The following is a 23,819-nucleotide window of genomic DNA, read 5'->3' as shown; positions in this document are numbered from 1 at the left end:
GAGATACAAACATTGTCCATGACTGTGTTTGACATTAAACTTGTGTAATGAGTAACTACCATTTCTGTCATGAATGTAACCAAAGTGTAAAACATGACATTAAAATCCAAACAAATAAATATACAGGGCATTAGACAGGGCAGTTGTAGCCTAGTGGTTAAGGTATTGAACTAAAATCAGAAGGTCGCTGATTGAAGCCTCACCACTGCCAGGTTGGTGCTGTTGGGCCCTTGAGCAAGGCCCTTAACCCTCAACTGCTCAGACTGTGTACTGTCACAGTACTGTAGGTCGCTTTGGATAAAGGCGTCTGCTAAATGCCGAAAATGTAAATATTTGTTTGTAACTGTAGCTCAAGCTCAACACTTGTGCGAGTTCACTTAACCTAATTTGTTTACTTCGAACAACTGTGCCATTAATTAGAGGGTTTAAAATACTATCAAGGGTCAATAACTAAATGTTAAGGTCCATTACTATGGTAAGGAATGTCCGAAAGAACAACAGTCACCCTTACCTTTCTGTAATCGCTTGTGTGGCTCCCAAAGTGGCACGTTTTGTATCTTTTGTAGGCAAAATACGTTTTTACATGAGAAATTATGAATTGAATGCAAGGCCGTAGCCAGAATTTAACCGGGGGGGCTAAATCTATCAGAAACAGGGGTGGGGATATACATTTCTGCCATATCAATAACTGATGGGAACATTGACAGATCCTAACGCAAAGCTAGAGAGCGGAATATGTTTATTTATCATTTTTACATCAGTATATTCCAAAGGGGGTAGTTTGGGGCATATGGGAATATTGGGGAAGGGGGGGGGGGTTCTCTTGTTCTTTGGCCTGAAGAACATGACAACCAAATTATCCAAAAACAATAATAAAGTAAACAACAGTAAAGTTGTCAGACCACAGCACACATTTTCACTTCATGTAAATCCATCTTATATGAGCTTGAGCCCAGAGAAGTCAGTGGCAGTTCTGGATGTTGTTGATATTTAACTTAACCCTGAGGTTTAGTTGAATTATTTGGATTTGTTTCACAGTGCTATGGACTGTGGCTGGTAAAATCCCTAAATTCCTTACAATCATGCATTGAGAGAATTTACAAATTGGTCAACCTCAACCCATCCATGCTCAGGAACCACTGAGCCTTTTATTAGTGTTTTAGTCATGACAGCAACACCACCTACCTGTTAACCTGCTCACCTGTGGAAAGTGTTTTTCATCATTTTACTAATAACTTCAGTCTTACATTGCCTCTGTCCCAACCTTTGTGTATACTGTGATGCATTTTATATCGTAACAGGTGTTATAATCTTGTCGTTATATGTTAACTACCGACTAAAGACAGTTATTGGTTACGAAAATTTGCATCCCTAGTTCCAAAAACACCGGGTGCAGGGCAGGAAAACCATCCCACCCAACTGGGCACCAAAAGGGAACAACATATCAACTTACTCACTAACTCACACTTAGGTGCAATTTATCACAGTCATTCCATGCACACTAGAAAACACACATTGACATGGGGAGAACATACAAAACCAGTCAGTGACTGACGGCAGGAATGGAACCCACATCCACAGGATCCATGTTATGCATCACCCACATTTCCAACTGTGCCACAAAAATCTCAAGTTTTCCATTCTAACTGTCTGAGTTATTACATAGGTGATTGATTATTATTTTTGACTTATTGGATAAGTTATTGATTATAGGTCTTTGCACGTACAATATCCAAATCTGGTATGGATCCAAATCCAAAACTATCCATAATGTACCTAATATGCTGTTGTCCGGTTGTAATTGCTCGAGGGTACTCATGAAAGTATGAGGACTTTGTTAAAGGTGAGGCTGTGATACACCACGATTAACTGTAAATGATAGCAAAACAGATTTGCACCATAGGGTGCAACAGGGGGCAAAAGACTGATGGACTGAAGGTTTACTTTAAACACTTAAAATATAAATATGAAGCAGCTAATTCTTTCTGAAAGAATTTTAAATGGTTAATAGTAAGTTTTAAACATCAAATCAAAGCAGTTTAGTTCATAAAGCCAAACATTAATGTCAGTTATGTTACCTAAAGTCATTGGTGTCAAAAGTAATTGCTATTGGACAACACCAGAGATTTAAAATATTTATGATATTTTAATATAAGACTTATATTTTAAAAATGAACTGCATTATCTTGGATCATTAATAATACAAGTGGCATACAATATAAATATTAATATTTTACTTTGACCCCAGTTTTCCTAGGTGCAACAATAATCTAAACACCATGCTTTAAAAGAAAGGGACTGATGGAGAAATTAATGAGTTTTTAAGTCCTTCTGAACTGGAAAAACTTTTTGGATCTTTTGTATGACTTCAAATGCATAAACAGCATAACAACAATGACAGGAGATTCAGGGATGAATGTATTTTTAAAAAATTTATAGTATTTGTATAGTATAGCTTATTGTAATGAAATTATGCATGAATAGAATTTTAAATACCAACTATTATAAACCAATGCTTAATTGTTTACAAATAAAGAAGTCAGATCTGGCTTATTATTAGAAAATATGAATACTGTACCATGTGTATGAATAATACTTTATTTTATTATTTGTAGAACTGCAAAATCAGTTGACATCGTGTTCTAAAAACATTGCACAGAGATGTTCAGACTGCTAATTTGCTAATGTTAAGATAGAATAAAACAAAAATATAGCAACGCTGCTAATAAAAGTGCCATTTGGGAGCCGAAAGAGTCGACTCTTGATATGACTCACTAAAAAGAGCCGGAATGCCCATCACTAGTCCCCACTGAGATACCTTAACTAGTGTATATAGATGTTTTGTACTGACTCGGACCAGTTAATGCCAACATAATATGTGCTGTTAAGTCTGAGAAAAGTCTCTCATATATTCTAGAAATCCGAGACTCTTGTTCGGAACCAGTTCAGTGATCTGGTGTGTGTGTGTGTGTGTGTTGTGAGACTTGCAGCTTCCTGGGTGTTAATGCTGTTTGTTGCGTTGTGTTGTATGACAGAATGATGACTGAAATGTTCATAATGATGTCGCATGAGCTTACCTGGACGAAACGGGGCACCCCGAAGTGCACAACGTGTCGATGTCCACTTCTGTCAAGCCTCCTCACAATATGTATTTCCCTGCTCACTTTTTGCTACTGTACACAGTTTTTTCGTGCAACACAAGCCGCGATTGGCCGCGTACTTGAGAGGCAGCGGCTGTCAGCCACACAGAAAGCGTTTAACATTTCCACACCGTGCATGCACATTAACATACATTAATCCTACATCTTAATGTCCTCCACGCATGTTAACACCACACTGGTTAGTTTAATCATGTCAGCCAGTTAAGGTTGTTCACGAATACAGTCATTCATTCGACGTGAACACGACATGGAGGCGGCTGAACCAGCACAGCTACCGCCGGGTGCACTGACTGTGCCCTGTGTACTCCGTGTGTATGCCCAACATTTAGCCTTTATATTCAATATTAAACTTCAATATGGTCACGTATTAGCACATTAACTCGAATTACGTGCACTCTTTGTGATAAATAAGCGAAATAAGCGAACATCCTGTTAGAAACCGTGTAAACAAGCCTAGTTTGTTGGCATACTCGTTTACTCAGTGCTGCTGACTGGACTCGACTGTTGCACTCAGTCGTTCCTCATTTCTTGTAATCCCTTGATCAACAACTCATTCTCTGTAATCTCATTTATTTCTTCAACAACAACACACACCTTTTAACTAACTAGCACAACAAGAGATTGCATTTAGATGGTTTGATTATATCACATGGTTAGCCTGTTGTACTGTACATACAGTACCTAGAGCTAGAGGAGGTCGTATTTTGCCTATGTAAACATCTTACCGTTGCTGACTGGTTTAGGTCATTTACACTTAGTCAAGTTATCTACTCGTCTGCTTAAACCGCACACCTAAACGTATACCCCAAACAGCAGTACAGAGGTGGACAAAATAATAGAAACACCTGGTTAGCTGGTTAGGCCTGTCTTTGGTCGTTTTTGAGCTGGTTAGGCTGAAAGACCAGCTTGACCAGCCAAACACTAGCTTTACCAGGCAGCAAGACCAACAAAAAACAGCTCAAACCAGGCCTGTAAACTATCCTAAAGCTAGTTAAAGCTGTTCTATTAAGCAGGGAATGCGAATGAACATGTCAAAATCATAACTAAGACAAATGCACAGGTAAATTCTATTATAGTTACACATTTGCAAAGACACTTCTGAGATTGTTCTATCTGTGACTAACTGATTGGAACCCTTGCTTCGTTTTTGTCAAAAACATAAATGTGGTCATCATTTACTTTTGTGACATGGCTTCCTGAGTGTTAGAACGTATAACTAATTACATCTGGTGATTCCAAGTTTTGGAAGCTCTGTACAGATCTCGGAAGGCTGATCACCAAATTTAACAAACTTAAGTCATGAATGTAACTTGGAGCTATTTTTGAACAACCTTTAGTCCCAAGATTATTAATACAACCGATCGAAAATAATTCTAAAAAAGCACATTTGACAGGGGTCTCTTCGTCAAGAACACCCAAATTGCCATCTTACGCTCAGAGGAAATATGTCTGATTAGACAGTTTAGTAATCTAAAAACAGGTGAGCAATACATTAAAGGATAGTGGATCTTAGGTCAAGATCTGGACTTAGAATGGACCCCCAACCCCGCAATGAATAAAAAATCTCTTGCCACCACATGTTTACTTGTGCCACAAACAAGTTAGTCAATAGAGCAGCTACATTTACTGCCTTTACTCTTTCTTTATGTTGTTTCTTTTGCTATAAAACAGTTACTATTAATGTTTAGTTCACTAAAATAATCTGTGCACCAGGACTAGACAAGAATTATACTAAAATGTGTGTTATTAATTAAAATATTTTGTATTAGCCATGACAATGATCTTATTCATTTTGTTCCAATATGTATGCCATGTTTGATTGAAAAAGGAAGGCCCTCTTTGACCACTGGATGGCATTGCAGACTGTCATAGAATAAACATTTTACAGTAATCAGAAAGTTCTTTATTTATTAGGATTTTAACGTAATGTTTTACACACTTTGGTTACATTCATGACAGAAACAGTAGGTACTTGTTACACAGGGTTCATCAGTTCACAATTGTCAAACACAGTCATGGACAATTTTGTATCTCTAATTCACCTTACTTGCTTGTCTTTTAACTGTGGGATGAAACCCACACAGACATGGGGAGAACATGCAAACTTCACACAGAAAGGACCCGGACCGCCCCACCTGGGGATCGAACCCAGGACCTTCTTCTTGCCGCCCTAATCAGAAAGTATGTGTCATATGGATGAATAGTACATAGTGGTGAGGTAGAACTGAAAAAGTAGGAAGTTTCATCTTTGATTGGTCTCAAATTGTGTCAGTCAGACAAGAAGGTCGGCTAAATACAACTGAGCATTCAAATTGATTTTGCAAAACACATTAATAAAGTTGTTATAGCCTGATGGAACTGTTATTTTTAGTAAAATATGTCAAATCCAACAACCCAGTGAATACAGCCAATCACACATCAGCATGGCTCATGGTAAGAACGTGAGTTCGACAAGGATGTAACCTCTCACCATGTCTGCTTAACATCCTTGGAGAACAAGTCTTATTGATGAGTAGGCAGTAAATTGACTGAAAGCGTGATCTAAGTGACAGAAAGAGGTACACTTTATGTTTATGATAGTCCAAAATGACAACCTTGTTTTCTTTTTGGGTTACTGGAGTGTGCTTTAGGTTGAATGATATCAAGAGCATAATGAGGACTAAAATCATTAAATAAAAGAGTTGTTTTTTAAAAAAGAAACCTAAATTAACAGAAAAGATCACACAGGTATTAAGTGTTAAGTTGTCATGTTTGTTATTGTGATGTTTTATAGTGTAGGCAAGGGTCAGGATGTAGGTGTGGCTCAGTGGTTAAACTACTGCACTGTTAATTAGAATGTCAAGGGTTTGAGTCTATTCAAGTCTCAACTATTAGATTGTGTTATAACTGATATCAACATAAGCAGCTACATTCAGCTATAGCTGTGAGCATCTGTGGCTCCCATCTAAATAAGTAGACAACAAATGACAACCATGAGCATTTCAATAGGATCAATTCAGTATTATCTAATCAAGTTTTCTGTTGATGTTTTTGGTTTGTTTTTAACCCTACATTCTCTAAAACTAGCTAATATCAATTCCCAATCACTGAGTGAGCCTCATTTCACAAAATGCAACCATTTTATGGCCACTAGAGGCACTAAGGCAACATACAATCTGTTAGTAATATGCAATATTACTGTAAATTTGTCCCTAAAAGATGATTGTGTGGGTTGTGTCAGTGGCTTGAGAATTTGGCAATGAAGCTCAGAAGAAGTTGACTTTTCTTGCATCCTAAGCCAAACAATATTCACTTGATGCTAATCAGCAGCACTAAATAAAGTGTATGGACCTTCCACCAATAGTGTAGGTGTTGCTGGGCAGATTTTACATCTTGCTTTAAGACGGTTGGTTAAATATTTATACCGGTGTAAACAAACATGGCTTTCCAGATTCCGAATACGGTTACAGATGCACAGTTGCAAAAAGATTAAATATGTGCAGGATTTTTCATCTGGGTTTGATATATGAAAACAAATGCAGGATATGTAGATAATGTCCAACTGCTTCTGCTTTCTTCTTTACCTGACTTATTTTGTAGTATTAGCCATGAATGTTCATGCATTCACCTGAGTGTGAGGATTGAACCCTTCATCATGTCAGAAATAAAGGATGGAGAGAAAGTGCGTTTTCTTGTAAATGAACAATATGAATTACAATGTTCTTGTTTGTTAAGTAAGAAGTGGGTGTATGTTTGTTAGGGTTTTTAGGCACTATGAATTTAGTTACATTTGGTCTTTTTTATATGTTTGTATAAAAATAAAAGGGTCCTGACCACCAACACCCATTGCACTTCTCGATTAATGGCAATAAGTGGAAGACATGAGCAAAATGTGCCCTTTTGTGCTGAGATTGAATTGGTCCCTGATCTCCAGCTGCCTCAGAATGATCACCCGTCATGCCTTTGTGTTCGGTTGTAACAGAGCTGATTTAGTGACCACTGCACTGAATGCCTTTGATAGGTACTGTATATTAGCAGGCTGTGGGAGCCACCAGTAACAGTCATCAAGGGTCTGCTGTCCTCTACTGGTTCATCTGGTTTAGTGCTTCTCCCTGAACCTAATGAAACAGATGTAGAGTGGATTAAACCTTTTAGTTAATTTATTATTTATTTATTAGGACATTATTTAACATCATGTTTACACTCTTCATTTAAATTCATGACAGGACGAGTAGTTACTGGTTAACAAAACCCGTCATGGACAATTTTGTATCTCCAATTCACCTCACTTGCACATCATTGGACTGTGAGAGGAAACCGGAGCTCCGATAGGAAACCCACACAGACACAGGGAGAACATGCCAACTCCACACAGAAAAGAACCAGACTCCACCTGAGAATCGAACCCAGGCCCTTCTTGCTGTAAGTGCCACTGTGCCACCTTGTAAGTTAATAAAACAAGCAAACAGAGCATATCAGAACAGCTTTAATATACAGGCAAATCTTGCTGAGGATGAGTAAAAGTAGGTGGTAATGTTTAAAGGTGTGGAACATTCTAAATCACTGCAGTATGTGCAGCTAAAGTCAGTGTGGATCTGTGTGTGATTGGCTGGCTCGGTATTTTTTAGGTTAGTTCAAAGAAGGGCCCTAAACACACCAACAGAGAGATAGAGAGAGTCGTCTACAAGAATCTCTAATCATTTAAAGACAACCTGGTTATAAACCTGTTACAGTAATGAAAACAAATGATGTTATGCTGAGATCGTTGTTTTTATAATTATACTGTAGTATGTAATGTACAGTGCTGGGACAAGTTTCACCACTCCTTTAACTTCTAACTAACTTCTCTGGGCTCAAGCTTATCTGATATGGACCAATGCAATAGTACAAATGCATTTTGAAGCATCATGTGCTTACAAGCTTCCAATCTTTTTTTTCATGGATGGTGGTGCAGTGGGTAGCAATGTCACCTCACAGTAAGCAGGTCCTGGGTTTGTTTCCCAGGTGGAGCAGTACGGGTCCTTTCTGTGTGGAGTTTGCATGTTCTCCCTGTGTCTGTATGGGTTTCTGCTGTGAGCTCTGGCTTTCTCCCACAGTACAAAGACGTGCAAGTGAGGTGAATTGGAGATGCAAAATCGGCCGTGACGGCTTTTGACATTAAACTTAAACTGATGAACCTGTCCTGTCATGAATAGCACCAAAGTGTAAAACATGATGTTCAAATCCTCATGAACAGACAAACAGTCGTGTATATATTTGTTGGCACTGTCAAGCCACATTCTGCATGTGTTACAAAAACATGACTTTGTAGTAAAAGAGCACAGATGCTAGATTGACCTGCCTGTCCACTTTTACAACAACAAAAATTGGTGTCCTTAGTTTCAGAACGTGGTTAAATGGAAAAAGTAATTCTGTCCCAACTTTTTTTGAAACGTGTTGCAGAACAGGGGCCTATTTTGTCCAAACACGTATCAACACTTATAAAGTATTATTCTTTGATTTCTGTATTCCATGGTCAGACTGTAGGAGTCACTGTTGAAGTACCAAGAGGGTTATTAACCACCAGGCACAGTGATGGGTTGGTGCATTCGACCGCTGCACCACCAGAGTGCACCATTAGGCTCACATTTTAAGATACTTTAAAGGTCTTTAGGTCTCATAGTTGTACAGTTGTAGATGCACAGTAATCTCTTTAGTCCTCTGAAGGAGACTGAAGGACTTCCTCCAAGCCTCATTAAGCTGAATCTCATTGGCTGGTCCCTTAGGCCAAATAATGGATGGAGTAGATACAGCAGGAGTGGCACAGCTCATCTGGGTGAAAATAAGGGATTACGCAGAAGATTACTTGCTAATTGCCTTTGTAAAAACAAGCCTTATTTAGTGGATCAGACAAGGGTCAATTGCTCCTTTAAGTGTCTGGCTGGTTTCATGCAATGTTCTTCATGCTGTATTTCCTGCTAATGAGAATAGTGGAACCTTAGCACTGAAGCATCATCAGTCACAGCAGGATGCGGCTGGCATTTAGAGACAGGATTTGCTTTCCGCCTCCTTCTGTCTTCTAGAATGGCTTTCTCCTTGTCTCATCGTTTGTCCTTTCATACCGGCCTTGTCTTTTTGGTGTGCTAACTAACTAGCTAGATAAGTGACTATGTGATCTTTGTCATTAGAATGCAAACATCTTATAGGTTCTGGGACATAAATAACACTGGCACAAGGCATGAATAAGATTAAGAGACTAATGTTTGATTTGCAAATTAAAACAGTCAACAAGTTGTTGTGTACCTGACCCTTTAATAATCAAGCTGTGGTCATTTTAAAGATTGCTTAAAGATTGCTTTTGCTTACATGTTGTCGATAATATAAAAATAGTTGCTTTGTGATGATCCATCTGTATGTAAAAGTGGTTGTTGGTAGAAATATCATTCCTGATCCTGGTACATCTAACTTAAATGCTAAATAAATGCTAAATTTAAAATTTTTTTCCTCACTGCTTCACCCTCAAAACGACAGAATCAAAACTACAACTTAGTTTTAGTCAGTTTGGTGAGTTTTTGACTGTTGGCTTAGTGTACTTTTATTAATTCCATTTGTTTATATTTACTAATCACTTTATCTCAGTTAGAGTCGGCAAAACTCGTAAACATTGAGCCCAAGGCAAACATACACCCTGAACAGGGCAACAATCAATCAAACAATCAAGGGTGACAGACACTCACTCACAGCTAGGGTCACTTAAAAGTATTTTTAGTATGTTTTTGGGAGGTGGGATTTAATTAGGGTACCTATGGGAAACCTTTAAATATGGGACAAATAGACGAATATTAACAAAAAGGATAGACTGTTTTATCCTGGTCAGGGTCAATTACCAAGGGCCCATGTTGCTGTGCAGCATACACTCCACTGTGCCATCCTACCCACATCACATCAGTTTAGTAAACTGTGGTAAGATGACATTACTAAAAATGGCATAACTTTTTTACCCAGATAAAGCAGAAACGTTTTTATTTGATGAGTTGGAAATATGGGTGGCACGTTGGCACGGTGCCTCGGTGGGTAGCACTGTTGCCTCACAGAAGGTTGTGAGTTCGATCCCCAGGCGGGGCGGTCTGGGTCCTTTCTGTGCGAAGTTTGCATGTTCTCCCCGTGTCTGCGTGGGTTTCCTCCCACAGTGTAAAAACATGCAGTCAGGTTAAGTGGAGACACTGAATTGCCCTATAAGTGAATGTGTGTGTGTGTGTGTGTGTGTGTGTCCACCCTGCGATGGACTGGTGCCCCATCCAGGGTGTTACTATGTGCCTTGCACCCATTGAAAAGCTGGGATAGGCTCCAGCACCCCCCGCCCCGCTCACCCGCAACCCTAATTGGATAAGCAGTTAAGAAAGTAAGTGAGTGAGTTGGAAATTTAGAATCATATCATCTCAACACACTTTTAGCACACTCGTAGTCTTTTGTTTTGTTTTTGGTGCATGTGTTTGATGCACCTAAAATAGATGGACTTACTTTCTAGAAGGGGTGTCACCATAATTTTGGCAGAGTAGTCTAAGTATATTAAATTCAATATACAGTACATTGCAATACCACTAGGTGGATTGGCTACTCTAAAACACCTTTTAATGTGAGTAAAGTATTGAATGGCTGAGTGTGTGATGCCATGTGATGAATTGGCAGTAAGCGAATGTATTATTAATGATTTATGAATAGACACTTGTATCGCAGTAGAAGTTTAGTGCTGTTGTTCTCACACCAGTGCAGGTTAGAAGGAAGTTTACATTTCGCAGTAAGAGATTCTTTCCAGCAGGGGGCAGCACACACCATCATTTTACTGATCCTTTTTACCCGCCTCAGCATTTCTCTGTCTGTCTGTTGTTCTGTCTGTACATCTTTTTGTCTAACTGTAGTCTATATGTAGTGCAATGTCCACAAAACTGTCTGCATACATCTCTGTACATCTATATGTTTATACTTCTTAATGTCTGTAAATTACATAATCTGTCATTCTGTCTTACATCTATAAGTCTATATTTCACTCTGTACATCTATATATCTATATTTCTCTCAGTCTGTACATCTATATGTCTATATTTATTTCTGTCTTACATCTATATATCTATATTTGTCTGTACATCTATACATCTATATTTCTTTCTGTCTCACATCTACAGTATATATCTATATTTCTTTCTGTCTCACATCTATATATCTATATTTCTCTCTGTACATCTATATATCTATATTTATTTCTGTCTCACATCTATATATCTATATTTCTCTCTGTACATCTATATATCTATATTTATTTCTGTCTTACATCTATATATCTATATTTCTCTCTGTACATCTATATATCTATATTTCTCTCTGTACATCTATATATCTATATTTCTCTCTGTACATCTATATATCTATATTTATTTCTGTCTTACATCTATATATCTATATTTCTCTCTGTACATCTATATATCTGTGTTTCTCTCTGTACATCTATATATCTATATTTATCTCTGTACATCTATATATCTATATTTCTCTCAGTCTGTACATCTATATATCTATATTTTACGTGGGCTGTACATATATATGTCTATATTCCGCTCTGTACATTTATATATCTTTATTTCATTCTGTCTGTACATATAAAATCTATATTCCACCCTGTCTATACCTATACCTTTCTTTGTCCATATTTACCTCTGTCTTTACATGTAGACCATCTATATGCCATATCTATATGCCATTTTCTCTACATCTCTTGTTATCACTGTTTCTGTTTGTAAGTATTCTCTCTAATTCAGTTAATCTTACCGTCTGTACATCTTTCTGTCTAACTGAAATTTGTCTTCATAGCTCTCTCTCTGTCAGTTTCTCATTTTGTCTTTCTGTTGTTACATCGTTGTGAAGGGGTGGTGAGCACCCTGTGATGAAGGCGCCAGATGAAACCCCACACATACAATGTTAAGGGGGTAGAACCCAATTTTAGGTTGTTGAACCAAGACAGAACAATACTGTGTGCTAAAGAGCCAGGAAATAAAACCAAATCATAAGCGATACACAGGAAAAGTCAGGCTAGTTCTTCACGGGAGCGTAACCAGGCGATTACCCAAAAGAAGCATAATGACTGGACCTGACGAAACACAGAAAACAGAGAAATAGGCTGGAGAAGAAATAAAGGAGGATTAGACTGGGTTAACACTAGTGAGTAACAACCCTAGCTCTCACCAGAGATCCAAGGGAGGACCAGAGAACACCAGGAAAAAGGGCCAGAGAAAGAAGCCACCAACCTAACCCTGACCTTCAGCCAGTCTGTCAATCTAAGGAAGCACAAACACAAACAGACGCAGAGAAAAACAAGAAATGTGAGGACTACATCTTAGAAAGAGCCACTCCATGTAAATTAGGCGCAGAAAATGCTTTTGAAACGGCACTTTCAGTCAATCTGAGCCTCTATGGTTTCCTGGCTGGCCAACATGGGCACGAAATGTTGGCACGTTACTGTCTCTGTCTCTGTCTGTGTATCTTTTTATCTGTCCGTCTCTCTCTCTGTCTCTCCAGCACTGCTTTCCGATAGAGACAAATGCCCCGACCAGCAGGCTGGAACAGCGAGCGCCCTGGGTCTGATGAAAATGGAGAGATAATGTGTTTAGCATCAGATCAGGAAATGCTGCATCAGGCCGATTCGATTAGGCGTTTCCCAAACAATCCCATTGATCAGGGTCATTATCTTAACTGGGATTTATGTTAACCAACAGGAAGCCATTAGTTTGGATCGGCGCTTGGTGCCAACGAGACTCAGCACCGCCTCGTATCCTATTCCTGATGATGAAAAGATGATGAGTACATGAACGATACTATTGGGAGTACTTCAACTTAATGCTATGATGCCAGGTAGCAACCTTGACTGGACAGAAATTAAAAGCATTTTATATATTTTTTTGTTATGTTCATTACTGCAGATGAATAATAATAATATATATAACTAGACAGGTTACATGCAGATAAAGCAGCCATTTTGGGGGTTTCATTTCAACTCCTGAGTTTAATTTTAGCTTTAATACTTTAAAATAACCAATTGCAATTCCAATATACTGGAAATATATGCAAACACAAAGCCGACTGTTCAAGCAGGAAAGGAGAATATAACTTCATATTGGTTTTAGAATGAGGTTTGATTCCCAGGTGGGGCGGTCCGGGTCCTTTCTGTGTAGAGTTTGCATGTTCTCCCAGTGTCTGTGTGTGTGTTTCCTCCGGGAGCTCCGGTTTCCTCCCACAGTCCAAAGACGTGCAAGTGAGGTGAACTGGAGATACAAAATTGTCCATGACTGTCCATGTTTGGTATTAAACTTGAACTGATGAATCTTGTGTAACCCTAACCCTGTCCTGTCATGAATGGAACCAAAGTGAGGAACCAAAACATGACGTTAACTCATAATAAGTAAATAAATAAATAAATTAAGAAGCATTATGTCAGACGGATATGAATGGACAGAAGAATTTTGGGAGAGATTGTGTGGGGGGAGGATTCATGACCGTCCATGCTGGCAGCTCTGTGATGCCTTATGTCTAGTGTGTGTGTGTGTGTGTGTGTGGGTGTGTGGGTGTGTGGGTGTGTGGGTGTGTGTGTCTTTAGTCATCATCTCATTACTCATTGTGGCCAGCTTTGGCTGACATGTCTAGGATGGGTGATGTACTCAGGAAATGCAGCCTGTATTGTTCCACACCAAATGGGCAGGCTGAGTCATGTTAAGTGCTGAGGATCCCCTTCTCCAAACCTATACTCATCACCTCAACTGTGACCCGTGCAATTTTACCCTGTTTCACTTACATATACTATCCCGGCCTTGCCAAGAATTTATAAACAGGGTAGGTTTATAGAGACATTTTCTCTTCCATGTGCTACTGGTTCTGTATAACAAACAGCACATCAGTGGCTAAAAAAAGGTTAATATTTAAATCAGACTATTTGATTTTCAGAAAAAAGACCAAAGATGACATCATCTTGATATGGCTTATCCATTACCTACACATGTGTACTGTATTCTACAGATCTGTAATGTAAATGTTTAAAGTAAGGCTTGGGTGAACAAAAAGTACCACAAAATATTAATAAGAAATATACATTATACACATTATCTTAAAGGGAAACGATTTACACTGCTAAAAAAAGTAACACTGAAACACTTACTCATCATATAAAGTTACACCCTTTTGAAGTTTTTTTGTATGACAATGCACTTGAGTATTCAGACAGATTATTCATTCATTCATGGGTGCTGGAGCCTATCCCAGGTTTTCAATGGGCGCAAGGCACACAGTAACACCTTGGACGGGGTCAGTCCATCACAGGGCAGACACACACACACACACACACACACACACCCGTTCACTTATAGGGCAATTCAGTGTCTTCAGTTAACCTGGCTGCATGTTTTTGGACTGTGGGAGGCAACCGGAGCTTCCGGAGGAAACCCATGCAGACACAGGGAGAACATGCAAACAAAAAGGACCCGGACCGCCCCGCCTGGGGATCGAAACCAGGACCTTCTTGCTGTAAGGCGGCAGTGCTACTAAGCCATCAGACAGATTAGTAATCCATTAAATTGTAGTAATTATTATACAATGGTGCATTTAGTACATCAATCCTAATATGGAAAATATGCTAATGCTTATTAAACAATTTAACTACTAAACTGTAATTGGAAGAGAAAATTATGTTAATGCTGTTCATGCTGAGGTTTATTAACATTCAGCTGGTGCAATTCTTATATGGCCCATAGATGGCAGTAGTGAAGACATGATAAAAATGCATTAAATTATTATGTGTGTGTGTGTGTGTGTGTGTGTGTGTGTGTTGGTATGTATGACTTATGGGGACAATATTCCTGAATACATACCAGCATTATGGGGACTCTGGGTTTATAAGGACACTTTTGGTGTCCCTGTAAATCCTGCATGTTTAATCCTGTTTTTTTTAAGCCTATAATGATTTTCACTTTATAAAAGTAGACTGGATCTGTAGGTAGTTCAGAGACACAACTACTACAGTAGTTAGATATTATAAATGATAAACGGTTCCATGGTTACTGGTTTATTTAAGAACGGTCCCGGTAAACCTCAGACCGGTTTTGTGTAAGCGCTTGTGTATCGACAAAATCGTGAGTTAGAGCGTCAGCTGGATACACACTCCCGCCAAAATATACACACAGCCGCGCGCCCGGAGGAGCCTACACACATACAGCGGAGCTCCAGAGGAGTTTCTCAGGAGGTGAATCTCCTCATATTCCTTCACCTGGTATGTATTTTATCTTCAATATATCCTCTAAAAACACCTATTTGTAAAAATAATACACATTAATTAGTTTGAAATGTGGTGATTTGCGTTTCTTAAAAGTACATGAAGCAGAGCGCTGATTAACAGAACAGAAACACAGGCGGACACTGTGCCATTTCAGATCTCTTCCCTACACACTCGCTCCATATGCCCCTATAGTGCACTTAACATTCTTAAAGGGCCAGACACTATATGTGTAATTCACATTACATGGCAGGTGAGACGTTAGAAAACAACTTTCTTTCTTAGAATAGCCCCTTTTTAAGGAAAAATACATACATATTACATACATTATATATATAATTTTATATATTATCTTATTACTGTGTGGAGTTTGCATGTTCTCCCCGTGTCCGCTTGGATTTCCTCCCACAGTCCAAAGACATGCAAATGAGGGGAATTAGAGACAATATACATATATATATAAATATTGTGAACTGTACTATATATAACTTTTGAACTGATGAATCTTGTGTAATGAGTAACTACTGTTTCTGTCATGAATGTAACCCAAGTGTAAAACATGACATTAAAATCCTATTAAACAAGTAGTAAATAACAGTACAAAACCTTTCTCTTTAAATTATATTTGGCCAGTTGATTTCAAAAGGGTTCTTAAAAGGATTTAGGAATTAAGATAAAGATGGTTAGCTTTTTATGCAAAAGTCAAGTAACTAACAACAGAATGAGGTAAGAGTAGTATTGTCAGAATATCTGCTTGAGGAAATGTCACCTAATTTTAATTTTATTTATTTTTTGCTGACCTCTTTCAGGTCGTAGCATATTTGCAAAAGTAAATATCGAGAAAGGAAGTTTTATTTTACAGTACAAAGGACGGCTAATCACAGGAAAAGATGCTAACTCTTTTGGGGAACAAGATTTCAAACACAATAGAGAAATTGTTTGGTGAGCACTCAGATTTTTTTCAATGTAGGTTTATAAAAGTTCTGTTTCTTGCTTTCACAGAAAGTGTGAAGGTTAGATCATTTGTAGTTTTAAGGTTGGAAAAATTAATTGATTAAATTTTTTTTTTTAACTACTACTAATTCTTTTGTTTTCAACAGCATTGATGCCACTGATGATGATGGATCCTTCAAGAAACGTAACAATTCAAGACCATCTTGAATCAGACATCCCGATAAATAAATATTTCACTCATTGCAGTCTATTCATAATTAGATCAGCTCAACATTGTGGCAGTTATGAGGGATGTGTGTTTGTATACCTGACTTGAGACTGCTTTATAAGAACACAGTTTGGTTTGTGAGGACTTGGTACAAAAGTCAGCACAGTTTCCTGAAGCACAGAAACAGTGATCATTACAGTACTTGTAACACTTTGAGGAGTGATTTAGATGTCATTTCATATTTGTATTCATTATGTTTAAATTGTGCTCTGTACGATCTATGTACAGTCAGTAGGCTAAGTAGTTTGTGTATGAGTAGACGTGACACATGGCTGGTTTGTGAGGACATGATTGGGTTTGTAAGGACTGAACACGACTTTGTTTATAGTGTATTTGTAGATCAAGTTAGTGACCATTAACGTTTTGCATGGTTTCATTAAGGATTACTTCCTACTGGTTTGTAAGAGCAGGGATTGGTTTATAAGGGGTTAATGGGGAACCTGAAGAGGTATAATTACATTTTGTCAGTATTTAAGAACTGGGTATAAATCAGTTGTGGTGTGCTCTACAAATAGACAAACATCCATTTCAAGAACATGGAGGATTTGATTTTAAATTCCATATTTCACTCAGACAGAGCAAATACATAATTATATGCCTTGGTTTATCAATAAATACTGACTGTAGGTTTAAATAATGCATGTTAGGGTTAATGTAAATTTAACTCTTTTACGTATTCAACAAATATGTTTTGTTGTTTATCTCTGTAGATGCCATTAGAAAAGCCTCTTGTAACATTGTTCTCTGAAAAGCTCTTTAATCCGCATTTACATGTAACTCTTAGTGCAACAGAGACATCTAGCAGCTCACCTAATGAGCTAAAAGTTATTTAACTTAATAATAATTGTGTTGTGTAGTTGTCTGAATCAGCCAAGTAGTTTGTGTATGAGTGAACGTGACTGATGGCTGGTTTGTGAGGACATGATTGGGTTTGTAAGAGCTGGATGTGGGATTGAGTGTATTTGTAGATAGTCGGTGATCGTTACTTGGTTTTATTTAGGATTACTTCTAGCTGATATTTCTGCAACAGTCATGTTGGTGTACTCTACAACAATTGTGTTATCTCCTTTTTCTCACTAGATAAACGATGACCTTGTGTTTGCTTCAAGTAACGTAACAATTCAAGACCATCTTGAATCAGACATCCTGGTAAATAAATATTTCACCCATTGCAGTCTATTCATAATTAGATCAGCTCAACATTGTGTGTGGTCCTATTCTGTACTTGACTTGGGCAGTTATGAGGGATATGTGTTTGTATACCTGACTTAAGACTGCTTTATAAGTAGTTTGTGTATGAGTACACATGACAAATGGCTGGTTTGTGAGAACATGACATGAGTCACGTCCACTCATACACAACTACTTGGCTGATTCAGACAACTACAGAAAATAGTTATGTTGTGGTAACCCTTATAAACCAATCCCTGCTCTTATAGACCAGTAGGAAGTAATCCTTAATGAAACCATGCAAAACGTTAATGGTCACTAACTTTATCTACAAATACACTATAAACAAAGTCGTGTTCAGTCCTTACAAACCCAATCATGTCCTCACAAACCAGCCATGTGTCACGTCTACTCATACACAAACTACTTAGCCTACTGACTGTACATAGATCGTACAGAGCACAATTTAAACATAATGAATACAAATATGAAATGACATCTAAATCACTCCTCAAAGTGTTACAAGTACTGTAATGATCACTGTTTCTGTGCTTCAGGAAACTGTGCTGACTTTTGTACCAAGTCCTCACAAACCAAACTGTGTTCTTATAAAGCAGTCTCAAGTCAGGTATACAAACACACATCCCTCATAACTGCCACAATGTTGAGCTGATCTAATTATGAATAGACTGCAATGAGTGAAATATTTATTTATCGGGGTGTCTGATTCAAGATGGTCTTGAATTGTTGCGTTACTTGAAGCAAACGCAGGGTCATTGTTTATCTAGTTAGAAGGAGATAACACAATTGTTGTAGAGTACACCAACATGACTGTTGCAGAAATATCAATTAGAAGTAACGATCACTAACTTTATCTACAAATACACTCTGAAGCTCAGCATTGTGTATAATTGTGTTGTGTAGTTGTCTGAATCAGCCAAGTAGTTTGTGTATGAGTGAACGTGACTGATGGCTGGTTTGTGAGGACATGATTGGGTTTGTAAGAGCTGGATGTGGGATTGTTCAGAGTGTATTTGTAGATAGTCAGTGATCGTTACTTGGTTTTATTTAGGATTACTTCTAATTTATATTTTTTTACAACAGTGTCGATGTTCTGTGTACATTTTATTTTGTACTTTTTTGCTCTTCATAAATAAGGGGATGGATCAAATGATTATTGCATTTGCTTCTCAAAGTGTCTTGTGTCATGACCATCTGGAGTTAGACATCCCAGTAAATAAATATTAGATTTTTTAAAATCTGTTCCTAATTAGATAGGTTGAGCGTTGTGTCGTATTCTGTGCTCGACCAAGGCATTTGTGTGTTTTTGTATACCTGACTTAAAGCTGCTTCATAAGGTTTGCTGATTTTGTATTTCAGGATACTGTGTTGACTTTTGTACTAATACAGTGATCATTACAGTACTTGTAACACCTACAATATAGATACATACATCCACATGATTTATCACCATTATTTGTTATCCACATGCCACTTTATTATGCATGATTTATATTTGATTTTTCATAGACCTAGCAGGTTTTTTTTAGGGGTTCTTAATTGGAGACTGTAAAAGGTATAAGGGCATGTTCATCAGCACTTAAGAACAACTGAAAACATTAGTTTTGGTGATTTTGAAAGTGGATTTTACTGTTTCTCTAGTGTGATTGGCGAATTTTTAACCTGATGACCAGGATGTTATTTGCCATATTTTTGAACTTGTCTACACAGTAGCTAACAGTTTATTTTAGTTATGGAATAACTAAAGCTATAGAATAATGTTATTTGGTTCAAGTATTGAACCAGCTTTTAATACAAGAAATGGGTGTTACAGGTGTCTGTGGATTCTATATTCTGTTTGACTTTTTGGCTTTTTCATTGGTAGATGGTGTACCTGATACTACAGTGACAACAAGGAAAGTAGTTCGGAGGCCATGGACAACAAAGGAGGTCCTTGCTGTAATGAGGCATTTCAAATATCGGTCGTTTTCAAACCACAAAGGGTCGTTTGGCTTCAAAATTGGAGTGCGAGAAATGCAAGAAAGCAGAATTTCCCATTTTAGAAGGGCAAATTTTTTTGTTTAAAAAGTGTCTTAGATACTGTTTTTAAGATAGTTGTTGCTGTTGAAAACTACTTCCAATAGTCTCCTCACAAAAATCCCTTTTGATGGTTTTGAGTTCCATATCAAAGGGTGTGAATACTTATGTACCTATTATGTTTAAATGTTTACATTTTTAAAAGATTTACAAAAATGTCTGAAAACATGTTTTCTCTTTGTCATTATGGGTTATTTCGTGTAGATTTTTTAAAAAGAAAACTAAACTCAAATCGGATTTCGAATATGTCTGTAACGTAACAAAATGTGGGAAAAGTGAAGGGGTGTGAATACTTTCTGATGGCACTGTATATTTATATATTGATGACAGATTGGCAAAAACAAAGCTGTCTTTAAAATATTGGTTACATTAGATTGAAAAGACAGGCAGATTATGTGTCCTTTTATGCCTTTGTTTGTCCTCTTAAGACAGTATCTGCTCATGTTTGTGTTTGTGTATGTGGTGTGTGCTGATAAACCATGCGTGTCCTTTTAAACACTCTTCAGGTCATGTCTCTCTAAGGCTGTAAAATGTCAGGTATATGATATTTCCATGATTTTAAAATAAAAAGGTGATTCTAATTTGGATGTATCTTTAGCAGGTTTAAATACATTTTTGGGAGTTACTTGCACATTGATAGCATATGTGGAAAGTGGTGTCCCCATAAAGTAGGTACTGAGTCAGGTGTCCTCATATACCATAATTACCAGTATGTGTGCGCGCGCGCGTGTGTGCGTGTGTGCGTGTGTTTGCCCTGTGATGGACTGTCCGAATGAATCATACCCACCGCGACCCTGAAGAGGATGAAGCGGCTCTAAAACAGACAATAAATGAATGAATGTTAGAGCAGCTTAATAAGCCATTATATCTCTGAATAAGTATTATGCACTAATAAACGTAATACACTAATTAGAATTAAAAGCAATGTGTTCATGTTCTGCTTAATTAAATGATTAACTACTGAACTGTAACTGAGGGAGAAAGTCGTTTAATTCTGTAAATTAATTCAATCTGAGTCCTTTAATCCAAATTTCTTGGGTGCAGGATAGACGGCATTAGTGTTGAGGTGAGAGAGATCACATTCCAACACAGATACATACTGAACCCACAGATCACTGCAGTCTTATTACATCCCAAAAACATGCAGGAGGTGATCTGGCTGCTCGACATGACCTCTAACTGTGTGTGTGTGTGTGTGTGTGTGTGAGTGTGAGTGAACACTGATATCTGATCACATTACACTTATCAACCCATATTCTTCTTCATTCTTTCATTCTTCTTCCTCCCCGGCTTTCTCTTAGTACCAGTCACTGCTCCGTGTCACAGATCAGCTTTCATCTTTGCATGGGGTCAGGGGTCATCTGTTGTAAACCTGAACTTGGGTGTGTGTGTGCTCTCTGTTCTCTCTCTCTGTGAGTGTGTGTGTGTGTGTGTGTGTGAGGTCTGGCATCAATATCTACATGTTACTGGGAGTCGTCGAGTCTACTTTCAGCTCTGCAGCAGTCTAGGAGAGAATTCTATCTGTGTAAAAGTTCCTAATTTTGTCATTTCGTCACGACCACCTGTCCTATGCACATCTTCCAGCGGAGGGTCACACTACTCTCTATGTATTTCTCCACCATTTGCACTGGCACCCTGACCAGACTGCAGGAGTTGCTGTTATTTTTTATACCTTAGTACAAATAAAATAATAATATTTTTTATCCATTACACGTCACTTGATTCACATCTTCACATCTACATGTTACTGGGAGTCGTCGAGTCTACCTTCAGCTCTGCAGCAGTCTAGGAGAGAATTCTATCTGTGTAAAAGTTCACGTTCGGTTCAGTTCAATTTATGGTTTCATTTCTTCATTTATTTAATTCAGATATCAGTAAATTCATAGATACAGGGTCTGTGTCAAAACTTAAGTATAAGTAACGTGGATTCTAACGGACATCGAACAAGATGCTCCGGTCAGACAGCGTCCACGTGATCGACTGTCCCTGCCATCGCCACAGTTTTAGCTTATTAAGGTAATAGAGTTACCATCAGGCTATTCGAACCAGTGGGCTGAAGCGACACAACCTGTTAGCATGCCAGCTAACATCTTCATCTGTGTACAGAACTGTTAAATTGTCACTGACACCCATAATACACTTGTACACATTTATAACACATTATTTATATACATATTTGTTTAATGTACAGGAGAATTAAAGTGTGGGTCACAACTCCATGTATCGTGTGCTGTAAACGGCCAACGAGTTGCAGGTTAAACCCTCCAGACCTAGAGGTTTCAGTCATGAAATCATATCAAACAATTGACTTTAAAACTGTAAATTACTAAATGACTTTTATAGTCTCACCACCTGATGCTTGATGATATTATATATTATTCTTCCACACTGTATGGGGTGCATTTATTCAATTATTTAAAAAGAAAATAATGGACTCGGACCCTGAAATGCCCATTATGTCACTGACCTCTTTTACAGATGGCTTTTTAACATGATGAACGCAGTCTGTGCAGAATCTGCCACAGCGCTATTGCTTCCACTAAAGTCATTAATCTCACTTGCAGAGCTCTCTGATATGATTTCAGTGTGGGAGGCTGATCTTAAACTTCCTTTTTAAGGATCAATAAAGTGTAACCGTAACCAGCCCACTCCTCTAGGGTTTCATTTCCTATTATTACCTTCAGCCCCACTGTTACTGTCCATGCTTCATTTCTAGGGCTTTTGCACCAATACTTGCATACAAATATATTAAAAAATAATATTCATTATTCATTATTATCTGGCATTCTGAAGTCCAGGCCTACAAGGATGTGAAGGGAGAATAATATAGTCAATTCCTGTAATAACAAACATTTATCAGTACATATCAGTGTTCAATAATACTCTTATACTATAATCTGGGGTCTGATTAAACTTGAATTGAACTATACCCCGATCAGCCATAACATTAAAACCACCTCCTTGTTTCTACTCTCACTGTCCATTTCATCAGCTCCACTTACCATATAGAAGCACCTTATAGTTCGTCAATTACTGACTGTAGTGCATCTGTTTCTCTGCATGCTTTGTTAGCCCCCTTTCATGCTGTTCTTCAATGGTCAGGACCCCCACAGGACCACCACAGAGCAGGGATTATTTAGGTGCTGGATCATTCTCAGCACTGCAGTGACACTGACATGGTGGTGGTGTGTTAGTGTGTGTTGTGCTGGTATGAGTGGCTCAGACACAGCGGCGCTGCTGGAGTTTTTAAACACCTCACTGTCACTGCTGGACTGAGAATAGTCCACCAACCAAATACATCCAGCCAATAGAGCCCCGTGGGTAGCGTCCTGTGACCACTGATGAAGGTCTAGAAGATGACCGACTCAAACAGCAGCAATAGATGAGCGATCGTCTCTGACTTTACATCTACAAGGTGGACCAACTAGGTAGGAGTGTCTAATAGAGTGGACAGTGAGTGGACACAGTATTTAAAAACTCCAGCAGCGCTGCCGTGTCTGATCCACTCATACCAGCACAACACACACTAACACACCACCACCATATCAGTGTCACTTTAGTGCTGAGAATGATCCACCACCTTAATAATACCTGGTGGTCCTGTGGGGGTCCTGACCATTGAAGAACAGGGTGAAAGCAGGTTAAAAATGTATGTAGAGAAACAGATGGACTACAGTCAGTAATTGTAGAACTACAAAGTGCTTCTATATGGTAAGTGGAGCTGATAGAAACAAGGAAGTGGTTTTAATGTTATGGCTGATCGGTGTATATAGTCATTATAAAAGAACACACTTGTTAAACAGTAAACAGTGGATCACAGTGGATTGTTGGGATCTGATAGAGTAGCAATGAGGAAATCCATAGAGAGCAAAACACAGAGCAAGGTTCAAGGATATATTTA

General features: G+C 38.2%; 1 long non-coding RNA gene across 1 annotated transcript; it reads left to right on the top strand.

Annotated features, from left to right (window-relative positions):
* Positions 1–15,350: 15,350 nt before the first annotated feature.
* On the top strand, positions 15,351–20,839 carry LOC134332765 (uncharacterized). Its single transcript, XR_010015305.1, has 2 exons — positions 15,351–15,426; positions 19,707–20,839. It is a non-coding gene; the product is annotated as an uncharacterized LOC134332765 (long non-coding RNA).
* Positions 20,840–23,819: the final 2,980 nt, after the last annotated feature.

This window comes from Trichomycterus rosablanca, chromosome 18 (assembly GCF_030014385.1).
Source record: "Trichomycterus rosablanca isolate fTriRos1 chromosome 18, fTriRos1.hap1, whole genome shotgun sequence".
NCBI classification, from domain to species: Eukaryota; Metazoa; Chordata; class Actinopteri; order Siluriformes; family Trichomycteridae; genus Trichomycterus; species Trichomycterus rosablanca.
This window is presented reverse-complemented; position numbering and strand designations above follow the sequence as displayed.